This window comes from Anabrus simplex, chromosome 9, assembly GCF_040414725.1.
Source record: "Anabrus simplex isolate iqAnaSimp1 chromosome 9, ASM4041472v1, whole genome shotgun sequence".
Lineage (NCBI taxonomy): Eukaryota > Metazoa > Arthropoda > Insecta > Orthoptera > Tettigoniidae > Anabrus > Anabrus simplex.
Window position 1 is genome coordinate 72,077,224 of NC_090273.1, and position 15,626 is coordinate 72,092,849.

Consider the following 15,626-nt stretch of genomic DNA (forward strand, 5'->3'; position numbering starts at 1 on the left):
ACAATAATTTTTTTTTTTTTTTTTGCTATTTGCTTTACGTACACCGACACAGATAGGTCTTATAGCGACGATGGGATAGGAAAGGCCTAGGAGTTGGAAGGAAGCAGCCGTGGCCTTAATTATGGTACAGCCCCGGCATTTGCCTGGTGTGAAAATGGGAAACCACGGAAAACCATCTTCAAGGCTGCCGACAGTGGGACTCGAACCCACTATCTCCCGATTACTGGATACTGGCCGCACTTAAGCGACTGCAGCTATCGAGCTCGGTTAACTTTTTTTTAGTTACAAGAATAAGTCGATAATTTTGTTGTGGAATAAGTGTAAAAGGCACTACTTAAATACAATATTTAGCAATATACATACTGATTCTTGAATTCAATCAATCAATCAATCAATCAATCAATCAATCAATCAATCAATCAATCAATCAATCAATCATCTTCTCATTATTTCTAACCCAGGAAAGAAAATCTCTTCAACCTCTTCCCCAAAATGAATTTGTTTTCCTTTTCCACAGAAATGCTTTCTGGTTGGTACTTTAGGTAGCAGTCGTCGTAACAACACTGGTGTCATAGCATCTTCCATCTCACTCTCTGCCCTCTCGTCCCCAAAATGAATTTGTTTTCCTTTTCCACAGAAATGCTTTCTGGTTGGTACTTTAGGTAGCAGTCGTCGTAACAACACTGGTCTCATAGAATCTTCCATCTAACTCTCTGCTCTCTCCACTGTTCTCCCCCCAGTGCAATGATGGCCGATGGTTTTACATGCTACCAATATAATGAATGTATAGTGCATAAACACAGTGATGATGAGCCCCAGCGATCTCCGTATTACTGCGGCCACCAGTGGTTCACGGGCCCAGAAATATCAGATTTTACACATGGGGATAGTTTGCAGCTTCTTGTGCTATCTGTTGGTCAACCTCTGAACTACTTGCAAGCATATCACAGAAGAGAAAGGATCCACCTAATCAATACAAGTTTATTGTAAGTTCTTATATTACAGTACCGGTTTTGGACTCTTTTTATAAAGTCATCTTCAGCTGTACATTACCATTCACATTACATATAACAGAAGAACTGTATATATCATTGGATCAATATACCAACCCAAATTACAATATCAATGAAATAACTGAAAAACCAACATCATATTACAGTTATCCCTGCCTTAAAAAATTACTATCTTAAAACAGTCAACCAACAATGTCCAACACGCACCACAGCACAGACGACCGACACACCCAACTCCGCCCTTATACATACGACAGCAACTCCCCTCACCCACCCCTCCATTCCCCTCACAGCAGCGGATACCAACACCAGGAGAACACGGCACAGTACAAACCAGGCAGCCAGGTCGAACGCAACTCATCCACTTCAGCAACAGTAACTAACTACTACGGAAACACACATACAAGCAGGTACTTTCAGAACACAAATTTCTAACTTTACTTTTCGTTTCTTACAGATATTTATTGGCAATTATAGACAAGATAAGAGCCACCACCTAGCAACTGACATTTATACACTAACGCAAACTACATTCAACGTTTTTAAGACAATTTTCAACCTCAGCTGCGCATACCTACTTTTGAACATACACGGATTTATTATTGACAACTGAAGATTGTAATCATACAAGTGGATGAACCTAATATAGAGCAGAATATTATGGAAGCACCCCATACAAACCCAAGCACGGACATTTATTCTTATGTTGGATAATTAAGTAAACAAACAAACGCAAGATGTCAAATTCATTTCAAGAATGTGTTCCTATTCATCACACTGGACTGCATTTTAATGTGTAATTTTAATATGTACTGTGAATAGTTTAATGTGTTTATGTATCTATATCTTTTAAAATAAGTTGATCAACACGAGTTTTAGGCCCTCGGACACACTTAATATTAGATGTATACACAGGCAGCTTTTACTTTGAAATATGCCTAATTTTAACCCTTGTTACATCCCTCTTTTTACTTAGCAAGGCACAATACCAACTTTGACTAATGTAAAGGTAATGTATAGCTGAAGATGACTTTATAAAAAGAGTCGAAACCGGTACTGTAATATAAGAAATTACAACAAACTTGTATTGATTAGGTGGATCCTTTCTCTTCTATGATATTTGATAACTATCAATTGGAATAATAACAGTAAGTTATTTATTAAATAGACCACCTAATCAATACAAAGTCTAGTCTTGGATAATTTACATAGATTTGTTAACTAACAGTGTACATGTTTCGCCTTGTATGAATGCATCATCAGCCATTTTCTTAACCTTAGATTGAAAATAAGCATCTAATTAACGTGTAATAATGAAATGAATTTTAAAAATCTTGAAGAGATTTGAAGTAAAATAACATTAAAAATAACAATGATGGTTTAAAAATATACAATGTGATGAGTTACAATGGTAGAAGTATTAACGAAATTAACATTAGGGGGCTGCTATAATAAGTACAATGGATAAAAAAACAGACTGTTATACAACAAGTAGTACGATTGCTATAAAAATAAAGTTGACTGGCGGTTACAATTAGACGATGGCGAAAAATCGTATATATTCAAAATAAAGAAGAGAGAATAAAAGTTGAAGGTTGGTCGAGAGATCCGAAGTTAATCATAATCTTGAAGATAAAAGACGAAAGTCAGAGGCATATGGTGAATGATATTTATTACATGTAATAACTATCAATACGGAAAAATGAAACTAATAAATCAACATACTTGCAAGCATGTCGTGGAGTAGTGGGATTGTTAATGCTAGTGTTCAAATATTTTTCTACTGCAGTTGATAAATCTCACATTCGCTGTTCCGTACTGACACCAATATCAGATACCAGGTATCTAAAAAAGTTCATGCCACTGGGACGAAAGGTGAAATTCAAACTGCAGATGTCAGCAACCATATGGATGAAGTCAGATTTTGACATTCCTGTCAACCATCAGTCAGTGCAGAGTTGTGAGGCATATCTGTCCTGTCGAAAGCAGTTCTGTAGCAACTACAGTCCTGATGTGAACATGTCAGAGTCAAAGGATGTTTTATGGCCATGTTTACTTTATGAGTTCAAATTGGGCAGCTTTGCCGCAGAAGCTGCTCGAAAGACATGCTCCATATTTGGAGAAGCATCAGTGACTGAGCGCACAGCTGCACAGCGCAAAAGTGGTTCAGTCGATTCGCATCGGGAGAAGAAGACCTCCAGGACAAACCTCAAGTTGGACATCTATCCACTATGAACAAAGCCCTGCTGAAGGAGAAGACTGAACGTGATCCACATCAAAAGTGCAAGGAAGTTGCACAAGGGTTTACAGTTTAAGAGGAAACGAATTGCATCTGCACAACCTAAAGACTTGGGAAGCTCAGTTAAGTGGGTTCCTCACATTTTCATGAAGGAAACCAAACTCCTCACTATTTGCTCTCCATTGTTGTTATGCCACAGGAAAGCCTCATTCCAGGACCAGATACTGACATGTGACAAGAAATGGGTGTTGTACAGAAACCAAAAAATAAAACATCATTGGTCATCCCCTGGTTTTGCCCCAGAAAAAAAAAATTCATCAACGGGGGTACTGCTCCGTGTTTGGTGGACCAGCACTGGTATTGTGCACTATGAATTCCTAAAGCGTAGCGAAACCACTACAAACAAGATGTACTCGTCCCAGCTGCAAAGGGTTGCAGCCCTGCTCTGCGTCAGAAGCAGCCGCCACTAGTTAACAGGAAAGGGGGATCCTTTAAGACAATGCTAGACCTCATATGGCAAAAGCAATCAAGGAGGTAATCAACACACTTGGTTGGAAGGTTTTACCTCATCCTCCTTACTCCCGTACATCACTCCTTCAGACTATCACCTGTTTTTAGCTATGGATAACAACTTGCATGAGCAACAGTTCTGAAACTGAGATGTCATGCAGGCCAAAGGACCATTTTTTTGCTTCTAGGGACAAGAACTTTTAAAACACGGGATTGATAAGCTTGGACCTCATTGGGAACATATAACGGAAGCTGAAGGAGATTATTTTGCTGAATAAAATGCATTGCAAGGATTTTTTTTTGTTTTCGCTATTTGCTTCACGTCGCACCGACACAGATAGGTCTTGTGATGACGATGGGATAGGAAAGGCTAGGAATGGGAAGGAAGCGGCCGTGGCCTCAATTAAGGTACAGTTCCAGCATTTGCCTGGTGTGAAAATGGGAAACTATGGAAAACAATCTTCAGGGCTGCTGACAGTGGGGTTCGAACCCACTATCTCTCTGATGCAAGCTCACAGCTGCACGCCCCTAACCGCATGGCCAACTCGCCCAGTGCAAGAAATTACTGAGTCGTTATTTCTCAATGAAATCCAACACAAATGTTTTTGGATACCTAGCAATAACCTCAAAATGAAATAATTCTGGTTTCACCTTATTCAATACTAATCAGATTCTTAAAATTTTCAACATCATTATTACTAATAATGTTTATAAATCACAATTTGTTTGGCACAGATTTCTTTCTTATTTATAGATCTTCTTCAGCCATTACACTTTAATCTTTAATTTATTATTATTATTATTATTATTATTATTATTATTATTATTATTATTATTATTATTATTATTATCATTAATTACTACTATTAATATTTACAAATCCCACATCTTTTTGGTACATGTTTCTTCCTTATACATTTTCCTCAGCCATTAAACCTGATAAAAATAACTGAAACATGATAAAGAAAACTTTTTAAAAACATTGGTCATTACTCATAAAAGAATTCCATATTATATTTGTTCAATATAAAAAACAAATGTTCAACCAACTAAGAGTAAGTTCTACTTCCGTAGCAGAGTATTCTTGAAGTCAGCATTCGGCGACTTCCATATGAGAGTAAATTACTTCCGAAGTATTTTAGTCCTTTCAGATACTCCTGGACTAAATTACTACAAGAGTAAAATGTTCAAGAGCACCACCTTGTAGTATATTACTAAAGAAGTAACGAACAAATATAGGTTAGAATTTACTCTCAAGTCGTGCATGGAGTAAGCTAGGTTTAGATTTGTTGATTAATGATAATATCATGCCGTATAGGAGAGGAAGATATTTCAAACGTGTTTATGGATAACTTATACTATACTGATGATCTCAACGCAGAAAACGACAGGAAATATAATAGTGCGTACAGTGCGTGGAAGGCGAGAGCCGTATGATGTGCACAGGGAGAGAGTTTAAGGAACGTTTGGTCTTAGGAAGGAATCCTTTACTTTCCTTCTAAATCTACTTGGAGATCTCTTACAGCTGAATTCCTGTCTTAATTTTGTATTGCCGGATTGAGTGGCTCAGACGGTTGAGGAGCTGGCTTTCTGACCCCAACTTGGCAGGTTCGATCCTGGCCCAGTCCAGTGGTATTTGAAGGTGCTCAAATACGACAGCCTCGTGTCGGTAGATTTACCGGCACGTAAAAGAACTCCTGCGGGACTAAATTCCAGCACCCCGGCGTCTCCGAAAACCGAAAAAGTAGTTAATGGGACGTAAATAACATTATTATTATTATTCAATTTTGTTGTATCTCTCAAAGTACAGTTGCTGTGTGCCCTACAAGTGTTTCGTCCCTGAACATTTCAGTTAGTTGCCAGTGATCTAATTAACATTTACCATTCGACTGCTGGCCGTATCTTTCATCGCGTGGTTAACGCACTAGTGAGGTAAAGAGGGAGATAAGCCTGCAAATAATGATGACTGTTAGGAAAATAAAAGGAAATTCTTCACGTTGTAAGGTTCCCACACATCGTGGGTGCAATCGACTGCAAGCATATTCCCATTTTTGGCCCTCTCGGTGACAACGGTGAACTTTTCAGAAATCTGAAGGTTTTTTTAAAAATTTACTTAACATCGCATTGACACAGATAGGTCTCATGGCAACGACAGAGTAGGAAAGACCTAGGAGTGGGAAGGAAGCGGCCATGGCCTTAATTAAGGTACAGACCTGCATTTGCCTGGTGTGAAAAGAGGAAACAATTTTGTTGTGGATGTAGGCAATCGCTTTTAAGTCCTTTCACAGAATTTTAACTTGCTCTTCACTGCGTTTTCCGTCACTCAAAGCCTTGAGTTCTTCTGTCACGGCTTTCCATGAATTTCTTTTCTTATTCAGCATCTCTATGTCGTGTTTCTTACACTCTATAACCTTTGCATAGATCTTAATTATTTCTACTAACAAGCATTTAAGTTTTTCCCCCGTTTCCTATCACACATAACCTTATCTATTTAGATTTCTTTAAAGAAGACATGCAAACACAACTACACTCCGCAAGTAATGAACGCTACTTCTATGTAGTAACTAAAAGAGTACATTGTACTTCAACTCTTAGACGTTACTTCCAGAGTAAATAACTCCCGTAGTAATTTACTTCTGTAGTTTGGACTTTTTAGTAAACGCTACTTCCAGAATAATTTACTCCAAGATGGTGCACGCCATCCTTAGACTAAACTATCCCACTGTCACTGTACATCTGAACAGGTTACCAGTAAACAGATCTGCATGACAACATCGAATTTCTTTTACGAGTTCTACTAGTTTTATTCACACAATGTTTATGTTGTTCCGTGTTGGCAGTATTATTTATTTATTTATTTATTTATTTATTTATTTATTTATTTATTTATTATGGCTTCTTTCATCTGGCGAAGTTAGGGCACACGGCCCTCTATTACACTTAACCACAATACAACAAATAATATTAAGGTTGCCTATTACTAATTATACTACTTATACTATTTCCTAAATTAAGCTTAAGTTACACATTTTTGATATGTTCTGCCCAATTTAGAGTTTCAGTCATAGTCACCCCAAGATTTCTCACTGTTTTACTGTACAGGATTGTGCTATTATCTCTACATTTTAAATTTAGACCAAAGATTTTCAAAGCTTTGGGTGAGCCTTTAACATAAGATAATGTCCATTCCAATGATTCACAACAGTTCTTGGTTAACACTGTAATTAATGAACACTGTTTAAGTTTCATTCATCTAATCAATACTTTGTAACGGCCCCTTGTCAGGATTATGGTCAAGTCTCTAGCAATAGCTGTGGAAGAGGAGACCTTCAAAAGAATACAGTTAGCGTTTGAGGCATTCTAGTACTTAATTTGCTGTCTTGCAGATGAAGTAGGTGACTACTAAAGATTACGGGTGTTCACCTTAGCAGGAAAGCCCTCGACTCTGTTAGGCATTGTAAGTCGGCAGAAGAGGAAAAAGAGGGACTGCTTTCAACAATAACAGAACAGACCACAGGAGGAAATTCGTCTCACACCCAGCGTGCTGGCGTGGAATATCAATGATGAAGGTGAAAAATGCTTTTTTAAAGTTGCTTTACGTCGCACCAACACAGATAGGTCTTATGCCGATGATGGGACAGGAAAGGTCTAGGAGTGGGAAGGAAGCGGCCGTGGCCTTAATTAAGGTACAGCCCCAGCATTTGCCAGGTGTGAAAATGGGAAACCACAGAAAACCATCTTCAGGGCTCCCGACAGTGGGGTTCGAACCCACTATCTCCCAGATGCAAGCTCACAGCTGCGCGCCCCTAACCGCATGGCCAACTCGCCCGGTGAAGAATGTTTTAAAGAGTAAAGCACACTAGAATTTAATAATAATAATAATAATAATAATAATAATAATAATAATAATAATAATAATAATAATAATAATAATGTTATTGATTTTATGTTCCTTTATCTATTTGTCTCTCAGATTTCACGTGCCTGTAAATCTACAGACATGAGGTTGGTGTATTTCTGCACCTTCAAATACCAGCAGATAGGGCAAGATCGAACCTGCTAACTTGGGTTCAGAATGCCAGTGCTCTTCTATTCAAGCCATTCAGCCTTGGCACACTAGAATTTTTTACAATATTTACCATATTTTCTCACATAATTAATGCCCGAGCATAATTTACGCATCCCAATATATTTGGGTCCAAAGTGGTGACAAGAAATGTTCATATATCTGATGCCTTCGAACATCCATCACGCAGCTCTGGATGCGTTTTGAAATAAAGATGTCAACTACTCCAAGATGCACGCCATCCTTTGACTAAACTATCCCACTGTCACTGTACACGTGTTGGCAGTATTATCCCTACATTTTCAATTTGGACCAAAGATTTTCAAAGTTTTGGGTAAGCCTTTAATGAAACGAGCAAAGGGCCGCAAGTATTCAGTATCCGAATGCAACGTGCGCTAACGCGGTTACCATTTTGTAGAAGTGCACTTCAAGCGACCAAGTTCCTAAAACAATACAATTTTAACATAACATAAACCCTTAGCACTCACGCAGCGGGCCATGCCCGACAACGATAATTTCCCGCATAGATCCTATGATTTTCTTCCCTATATAACTCCTTTGTCAGGTTACGTGTGCATGAATTACAGGTACAGCAAGCTACTGCAATCCTTCGACGACAATTTGAAGCCATGTATAGCTATAATGTCTTTGGAATCAGACTTTGTGCGTATTCTTTAAAGACCATGTGAGTTTGTAAACAAATGTTGCTAACATGGCGTCATTCGACCAGCATGAGAAAGACATAGCCAGACTTTTTTAGGTGAAAGTGACGTTGATTTCAGCGATAGTGAGAGTGATTTTCAATTAAATGGTGAGGAAGATATTGCGGAACGAGATTGTGTTGATGAGCTGTGATGAAAATCCCGATAATGAGAAAATTATGCTAAATTGAAATGCTAGTACCTCTTCTGATGGATGGAGAAAATACCGTGACACTGACTTGGACTTCAAAAGCCCATTCACAGGAACGTCAGGTTATAAACCACCGCAAGATTGAATGAACTTCACTTTTTCCAGTTATTATTCTTGACTGACGAGTTATTGCCGGAAATTGTGCGCGAGACTAACCGGCATGCTAATGTAAACATTCAAAAGGTTACACCCCTCACACGTGAGTCTATTAGGAGGTCGTGGATAGATGTTACTCTTCCTGAATTCAAAGCATTTTTAGGCGTAATCCTAAATTATGATGCGAGACTGTGTTTTTCAGCAAAACTTGCAGAAAAAGCCTGGATTACATCCTGGCGAGTGTTTTAGGAAGTTTCACAAAATGCACTATTACAGACAAAAAGTGACTGTCTGAGATAATTTCAGGTTTGAAAATGCTGAACATTGCACCTGAATACTGTATTGTACTTGTATTATATTTATTTTGTGTTTGCTTTAGTTGATTTTTATAAATATGCTGTCAATATGTTTGTGCTGTCTGTTATCCCTATGCAAGCAGATTCTTAAATGGAGCTGGAAAGGCAGGAGTGTTCAGAAGAAAAGGAGGGCTAAGGGTTAAGATTAAAACAGACAAATATGACATTATCAAGTTAACGAGTTAACCTTTCAAATGAATTGTACAATTTATGTTTATGGCTGATGATGACGTCGAACAGGGTCAAAACTGGTACTAAATGAATATTTAACTGTACCATTAATGTAAAACTGCACTGCAAAAGTATGTTTTATTGAAAAGGTAGAATTGTAAATTTTACTTAAATATATATGTAATCTCAGTTCAATACGGACCATACGAAATGAAGTTTCTAACCCTCAATGAAGTTACTAGTGACGCTCTGTTCCAGTCTGGTACAAACATAATTTAAGTTTTTTTGGGTACGGAACATGCATTTTCTGTGATCTCAAAATTAATTGTTAGTCCACAGTGAGCAAGAATTTAAGTAATACAGCATCATATAAACTTGCGGTGATCTGTTACGCCGAAACATACGGGCATAGGGCCTGAAGTATTCAGTGTCCGAATGCAACGTGCACTACCGCAGTTACCGTTTTGTAGAAGGGCACTTCAAGCGACCAAGTCTCGCAAAGCAGTTTGCGGACCAAAAAGCGGCAAGTTTCGGCAAGAAGAAGAGGATTTGCTTAAATATATGATTTTGTTACGCAATCTTAGAAATGCTGTTTCTCACAAAATGCTATATTTTTAAGGACGAGAAATTGCTGCCGCACATGGAGTCAGTGTCTCGGAGCTGAAGGTTAGCCGCGGGTCGATGATTAATTTTATGAAGAGAAATTGACTTTCTCTTTGACGAAGAACAATAGTATGCCAAATTATTTCAACCAAAAAAAAACCTAATTGAACATCGTTTTATGATTGAGAAGCGTAAAGTGAAGGAATATTTGATCTCCCAAATAGGAACCCCAGATCAGATGCCAATCAGTTTCCATATGCCACAAAGTCGAACAATCTATAAGAAAGGTATATCGAGTGTTATCGTACACACTACTGGAAGCAAAAGACAACGATGTGCTGCAATGCTTGCTGTAACAGCTGAAGGCAGAAAGCTTGCACCTTACGTTTTTCTTAAACGAAAAACAATGCCTGAAGTAAAATTTCCACGAGGGATCCAAGTTTCGTATCCAAGAAAGAGAGCGGATGGACACGTCACTCTTACAAGATTGGCTACGAACGGCTTGGGGGTAATCTAGCAGGGCCCCTCCTTCGATGCCCGGGCCTTCTTTTATATTTCTTTGCCGGTATGTCATTATTATGTACTTACATGAATTTTACTAATAATAGTTCATGTTTATTTCACTTCAGGTCGTATTGTCAGCTCATAACAGGAAGAATATTCTCCAGTGTCGGCACTTCAAACCCACGTGGCCCCTATTTGACTTTTCAGAAAAAATCTCACGCCGGTATTATACGCGAAATGACGATAACCACAAATGAACTGAACCAATTGTGTTTATACTATACTTGATGTATCTTTTAAATGTAAATGAATTGTAAATAATTTTTAAATATCTGAATTCCTTTAATAATTGACGCATCCAAAGTTTTTGCCTGTATTTTTCGTCAAAAAAAGTGTATTAATTGAGCGAGAATATACGGTAATTGTCCTATTGTAACGCATGGAACCTACAGTTTTGTAGGGAATCAATATGACAGAATTTATAATTCCACTTCATAAAATCTCTTGCTCACAAACCGATTTGAACTATAATCATCAACAAGAAGATTCTGTTTTTGTTTGGGTCATTAGTCTATTTGATCTAGCTCTCCATGCTACCCTATCCTGTGCTAACCTTTCTCACTGATTCGATTCAGTATCTCTTCATTCGTGATTTGATCTACCCATCTCACCTTCAGTATTCTCCTGTAACACCACATTTCAAAAGCTTCTACTCTCTTCCTTTCTGAGCTAGTTATCATCCATGTTTCACTTCCATACAGTGCCACACTCCAGACAAAAGTCTTCAAATACATCTTTCTAAATCCTAATCAATGAGAAACTTTATCTTAAAAAATGGCCTTCCTTGCTTGTGCTAGTCTGCACTGTATGTCTTCCTTACTTCTGCCATCAATGGTTATTCTACTACCCTAACCTATTTTTTCTGTATCACCTGACTTCGTTTAACTTTACTTTTGTTTTGGATTGATTTATTTTCATCTTATACTCCTTCTCCAAGACTGTGTCCCTGCCATTCAACAATTTTCCCAGATCTTCTGCAGACTACAATAACATTATTGCAAAAATGTTACCAGGCATCATTATTTACAAAACATATGACAGTATTAACCAGTACGTCTAATTTTGTTAAAGTTTAAATATTACTGTCACTGTTTTGGCAGACACATTTGAAACTCCTCTTTGTTGTGCTATGCAAGTATCTTATGTAGATGTAATAGGGTGGTTCCTTATATCTTCCTAAATTTATCTGAGATTCCTCTAACACTTACATAACAAACAGGGAACGGATTTAAAGGAACCACTAGCATACAGCCCAATCACCAGCAATCCCACAAACAAGTGATCCAGATACAGCAGAATCTCCCAGCAATCTGCTATATATCAAGTACAGTAGAAGTCCGTTACAGCGGATTCTCGTTATATCCTATTTTTCGTAAAAGTTGGGGGAAAACCCATACACATTAAAACTGGTATGAAATGGCAATCAGTTTGTTCAAAACTTGCGTTTTCGCGGATGATATCCACACTATGGCTTACTCGTTTGTTATTTTTCGAAATCCAATACTACGTGAAAGTGTAGGTTTAATTTCAATCTGAAAAAATGTTAGTATTACTTCAGAGGCCTCTGTGGCAAACGTTTCAGTTTTCTCCTTCAAAGAGTCACCTAACCTAACCATATCAGCATCATGAAAACATTTCAACCGCACAGAGAGAAATTATAACTACCTTGTTACGAATTTACATGAGAATATTCCGAAATTTAACTAGATGCAAGAAAATATGAACTATCCTCTAAAATCAGTGATGTATTCTGTCATATACTGAGGTAAATCACATTCTTACTTAATTTCAGTACTGTATATAACATTTGCTTCAGCCTTTATTTCTAACGAGTTAACAACTGCTATCGGCCAAGTCATTTACGCATTTATTATGAAAATATGTTACCCTTTTGCATTTTGAATTTCCTTTTAGAGAACAGCAATCAACAGGTATTACTAATTGACTCCGACATTGCTTTAGAATATCGATGAGAGAGCTCACAAGTGTACATGGCGAGAAAACTATACCTGTTACAAAAACATGTTCTCTCCTTTCTTTCTGGAACAGCAGTTGACGGGTATAACTAATCGACTCTGACATCGCCTTCGAATTACATGTTATAAATTTGAAAATACTTACACTTTTTTGGATCAACACTTTAATAACAATAATACCGTAATTTGAATGATGTTTCTGAGAACAGCAGCCCGATAATTGAACAAATCCCCAAGTTACTTACTAATTTTTATATAAATCATAATAATCATGAGAATGTTCAATTATAAACTCTTGAATAATCCCCTGGTCATAACAGCAGCTTCCGCCTTTTATGCCATAACTTTGCCGCCAACTTCTAGCGTTTTCAAGGTTGCGCCTACCCCTCCCCTCCCAACTTGCTCACGCCCATGCAGGCACACCCCTACAATACACGTAGCAGCGGGCAAATTATTACCAGACCTCCTCGAGCGGCTAAGGTGACTAGTCACCTCTCTACCAACATAAGGGGTAGCGGTCTCAGTCTCTCACTTTATTGGGTACTCTAATTTTCTAGAAACTGACGTACATCTTTTCTCTTTTATATACTCAGACTTCAATACGTGCTCATTGCGTTTCATTCTCCATCTAAGACTTTGTTGAGCTCCCAGCAGAAACTCGAGGACACCTGTTTTTGGCTTTAACCTATTATTAAATGAAATCTGGACATTTGCCTTTATGTACTTATGCAGTTTCAGGCGTGATTCAATTCTGTGATGTGAACTACCCCATTAGTGAACCAAATATTAAGTGATTTTTTGTACCTGACTCTCATTTCTATGCAACAGAATGAGATTTAATTAGTGCCTATTCTAATTTACCTTATACTTCATTCAACAAAAAATAAAAACAATTTTTAGAAGTATTGTAAAACATTTTTCGTGACTGACTGATAGCAATGTGGAATCTAATTTGATTTTATTTACTTTATTATCAGCTCATATAATTTGACATATATTTTAACCTCCGTCAATACAGATGCAGTGTTTTTACTTTATTATCTTAATATTTGAAACTGTTAGAAGCTTACACACTAGTTTTATGGTTATTGATCTTCACTAATGTGAACATTAGATCTTAGAGAACTACAGTAGAACCTTGATAATTCAAAATGCTGCATAATTCGAAGAATCTCCCATTCCCCGAAACACGAGGTACTGTTTTGCATGTTATTTAAATTGTTTAATTCGAAATACGGATAATTCGTAATTCGAAGAACAACGTCGGTCCCAGTATTGAAATTCAGACCTTTCATTCGAAATTGTCCTTCAATTTGTTAAAAATAATCCTTTACGGCGTAATTTGAATTTAAAATTCTCCGCATTACGATAGAACGCGTCTTCTGGAACAAGTATCTTTCCGCACTTTCACTTTCAGTTTGGTGTGTCTACAGCGTGCTTCAGAGTTGCCAAGTTCTAGTGAAATCATAGTTCTTTTGTATTCTTCTAGTTACTCATTTTACTTAAAGTTTTAGTGTGCGGTTATAAACTTCGAAGTTGTTATATTTTATTAATACTGTGTTTTAGTTTATTGTTACGATATTTTAGTTTGGGGCATGTGTGTTCCTTTTTTGTGTTGCGATGGCTACGAGTCAGTATTCTTCAAAGACACTCAGCGAGAAAGTGAAAATTATAAGGGCGGTCGACAAAGGACAAAAAAAACGAAAACTGAAATAGCTAAAGACTTTGGAATTCCTGTGTCCACACTTCCAATGTTTTTAAAAAATCGTGAGAGCATAGAAGCTCAGGAAATGCAGGGTGTAAATACAGCAAAGCAAATGTGCTTTCGAGAAGCTAAACACTCTGATTTGGAAGTACAATTGATTGAGTGGTTTCGGTATGTTCGGGCAAACAATATCCCTGTAGATGGCGAAATTATTAAGGGGAAGGCGAATGAAATGGCTCTGAAGATGGGTCTTGAGTTTCAGGGTTCGAACGGGTGGATTCAGCATTTTAAGGAACGGCACAATATCACGTGGCAGGCAGTGTGCGGAGAAGCCGAATCAGTGAACACTAGTGATGCAGACAGTTGGCGAGAAAACGTGGCTCACATAATCAATTCGTATGCACCGAACAGTATCTTCAATGCCGATGAGACTGCATTGTTTTTTAATGCCGAGCCCAAACGGACTTACGGTTTTAAGGGAGAGAAGTGCCATCGCGGGAAATATTACAAGGATAGGGTCACAGTCCTTCTGTGTTGCAATGCGGACGGAAGCGAGAGACTTCCTCCCCTCGTCATAGGCAAGTTCGAGAAGCCGCAATGTTTTAAGGGCGTCAGGCACTTTCCGTGCAAATATAAGTCGTCCAAAAATACCTGGATGACAGGCAAAATTTTTGAGGAGTGGCTGGTATGCGTTGAGCGCAAAATGGCATGCCAGGACAGGAAAATACTTCTGTTGTTGGATCAGTGTGCTGCACACAAACATAATTTAATTTTAAAACATGCGCGGCTTCTTCTTCTGCCGGCCAACACTACGAGCTACTTACAGCCCCTAGACCAAGGCATAATTTCATCTGTGAAACGTGCCTACAGAAAACGACTGGTGCGTTACTTTCTTCGGGAAGTTGCTAGAAATATTATGGGAGGAAAAATAAGTAAATGGAATGTAACTGATGCAATGCGGAGTGTGACAGTTACCTGGGACTCTGTTCCTTCATCGACTTATCAAGAACTGCTTCGTCAAGTGTGGTTTTGGTTCATTAAATGAAGTAGGAGGAGGAGAAGAAGATGACAATGATGGTGAATGGGAGGAGTTACGGCAAATGTCCGATGTCGGTATGACTTTCTACGAATACATCGCCATAGACCATGCGGAGACTACTTCAGAAGTGCGGGATCCCGCCATAATGATCAGCTGTGATCACGCGACACCAGAGGGAGATGCAGCTACAGCTGATGTTGAACATGACGAAGATACGGCACAGGCAGCAACTATTCCGTCAAAGAATGATGTACTTGCCGCTCTTGCCATGTTGGATTCAGTGATAAGTGCAAGTGATGCTGACGACGCTACAATTAAGGCTATGACCCATACGTGGCAGTTCATAGCTAGTGAAAAAAAAAAAAAAAAAAAAAGA

At 38.1% G+C, this 15,626-nt stretch overlaps 1 protein-coding gene across 2 annotated transcripts in view; it reads right to left on the bottom strand.

The window, feature by feature from the left end:
* Positions 1-15,626, bottom strand: part of Tnpo-SR (transportin 3) — a 239,055-nt gene that overhangs the window by 210,695 nt on the left and 12,734 nt on the right. The window lies entirely within an intron of this gene.